Consider the following 3,231-nt stretch of genomic DNA (forward strand, 5'->3'; position numbering starts at 1 on the left):
AGTTGATTTTAAATAATTTTATATCTTAGATATTTTTAATTAGATATTAACTTAGATATTTCTAGATACTAATCTTAAATATTTCTAGTACTTGATTTATTACTTAATTTTTAGACTTCTCTATCATAATATTTAGATATTTATTTTTATGAAACAAGATCATAAAAATTTTAGAAAGTTCTACAAATATGTAGCATCATTAATACTCCTCCTTGATGCAATTTGTGTAACTCCAAGCATCTCTCGAAATAGTTCAAACTTTGATCTTGGTAGTGCATTAGTGAAAATGTCTGTTAGTTGCTCATCTGTGTTGCAATACTTGATCTTTATCTTTTTCTCCAATATAGCTTCTTGTATAAAATGATACTTGATAGCTATATACTTGGTTCTACTATGATGGATTGGATTGTTTGCCATTGCTATTGCTGACTTGCTATCGCACAACATAGTTGTTAGTTCTTCTTGTTGCTCTCCTATGTCTTCGAATATTTTCCTTAGCCATATTGCTTGACTAGTAACATTTGCGACTGCAACATACTCAGCTTCAGCAGATGATTGAGCAACAATTTTTTATTTCTTTGATGTCCAAAAGAATATCCCAAATCCTAGTATAAATGCATATCCAGAAGTTCTTTTCATATCATCAATTGATCCTGCCCAATCACTATCGATATATTCAAGTAGTTTTAGATCTTCAGCTGATTTCTAGTGAATGCCATAATCGTTTGTGCTTTGTAGGTATCTTAAGATTCTTCTTGCAATCCCATAGTGCTTCTCATTTGACTTTTGTATGAATCTTGATAGTAGACATATTGCATACATGATATTGGGTCTTGTGGTAGTTAGATAAAGGAGACTTCCAATGAGACTTCTGTATTGCGAAGCATCTCCCTCTCCAGATCTATCTTCTTTTTGTAATTTCTCATTATGGACTAGAGGAGTAGATACTATTTTACAATTATTTATTTTGAACATTTCTAGCAAATTTTGAGTGTATTTCTTTTGTGAGATGAAAAATCTGTCTTCGTTTTGGTTTACCTCAATACCAAAATAATAATACATCTATCCTAAGTTAGTCATCAATGTGGGCTTCATTTCTTCTTTGAATTCTTTGATCATAATCTCATTGTTTCCTGTGTAGATAAGATCGTTAGTGCGAAATTTATAACCCACAAACTAACCGGCAAGTGTACCGGGTCGTTGGTACGCGGAATCGTGATTACACTTTAATTATGTAAAATTCATTGCTCTTTCTTTCCCTGGAAATGGCGCCAAAAACATGGTGCCAAGACCATGGTTCACAACTCCGTGTAACTAACCAGCAAGTGCACTGGGTCGTCCAAGTAATACCTTATGTGAGTAAGGGTCGAATCCCACGGAGATTGTCAGTATGAAGCAAGCTTTGGTCACCTTGCAAATCTCAGTTAGGCAGATATGTGTTTTCGAATAATAAATAATAGAATAGGGATAGAGGTACTTATGTAAATCATTGGTAGGAATTTCAGATAAGTGAATGGAGATGCTTTTCGTTCCTCTGAACCTCTGCTTTCCTGCTATCTTCATCCAATTAGTCTTACTCCTTTCCATGGCTGGCTTTATGTGATACATCACCATTGTCAACGGCTACTTTTGGTCATCTCTCGGGAAAATGATCCAATGCCCTGTCACGGCACGGCTAATCGTTTGGAGGCATCACCCTTGTCAATGGCTTCATCTTATCCTCTCAGTGAAAATGATCAACGCACCCTGTCACGGCACGGCTATTCATCTGTCGGTTCTCGATCATGCTGGAATAGGATTTACTATCCTTTTGCGTATGTCACTAAAGCCCTGCAATCACGAGTTTGGAGCTCGTCACAGTCATCCAATCATTGAATCCTACTTGAAATACCACAGACAAGGTTTAGATCTTCCGGATTCTCTTGAATACCGCCATCATTCTAGCTTACGCCACGAAGATTCTGGTTAGGAGATCTAAGAGATACTCATTCAGTCGAAGGTAGAACGGAAGTGGTTGTCAGGCACGCATTCATAGGGAATGATGATGATTGTCACATTCATCACATTCAGATTGAAGTACGAATGAATATCATAGAAGCGAAACAAGATGAATTGAATAGAAAACAGTAGTACTTTGCATTAAACTTTGAGGAACAGCAGAGCTCCACACCTTAATCTATGGAGTGTAGAAACTCTACCGTTAAAAATACATAAGTGAATGGAGGGTAGGCATGGCCGAGATGGCCAGCCCCCAAAACGTGATCAATAGATCAAAATATAATCCAAAGATGGTCTAAAAGACTAGTAAAAGGTCCTATTTATAATAAACTAGCTACTAGGGTTTACATGAGTAAGTAATTGATGCATAAATCCACTTCCGGAGCCCACTTGGTGTGTGCTTGGGCTGAGCTTGAAGTCTACACGTGGAGAGGTCATTCTTGGAGTTGAACGCCAGCTTTTGTGCCAGTTTGGGCATTCAACTCTGGTTTTGGCTCCTTTTCTGGCGCTTGGAGTGTAGAAACTCTACCGTTAAAAATACATAAGTGAAGGTCCAGGCATGGCCGTGTGGCCAGCCCCCATGGTCTAAGAACAATGCGTCCAAAGATGCCTAATACAATAGTAAGAGGTCCTATTTATAATAAACTAGCTACTAGGGTTTACATGAGTAAGTAATTGATGCATAAATCCACTTCCGGGGCCCACTTGGTGTGTGCTTGGGCTGAGCTTGAGTGTTGTACGTGTAGAGGTCCTTCTTGGAGTTGAACGCCAGTTTTTGTGCCAGTTTGGGCGTTCAACTCTGGTTTTGGATCCTTTTCTGGCGCTGGACGCTAGATTTGGGCAGAGAGCTGGCGTTGAATGCCAGTTTGCGTCATCTAAACTTGGCCAAAGTATGGACTATTATACATTGCTGGAAAGCCCTGGATGTCTACTGTCCAACGCAATTGGAAGCGCGCCATTTCGGGTTCTGTAGCTCCAGAAAATCCACTTTGAGTGCAGGGAGGTCAGAATCCAACAGCATCAGCAGTCCTTCTTCAACCTCTGAATCTGATTTTTTCAGCCAGAAAATACCTGAAATCACAGAAAAACACACAAACTCATAGTAAAGTCCAGAAATGTGAATTTAACATAAAAACTAATGGAAACATCCCTAAAAAGTAACTAGATCCTACTAAAAACATACTAAAAACAATGTCAAAAAGCGTATAAATTATCCGCTCATCACAACACCAA

Source organism: Arachis ipaensis, chromosome B04, assembly GCF_000816755.2.
Source record: "Arachis ipaensis cultivar K30076 chromosome B04, Araip1.1, whole genome shotgun sequence".
NCBI lineage: Eukaryota > Viridiplantae > Streptophyta > Magnoliopsida > Fabales > Fabaceae > Arachis > Arachis ipaensis.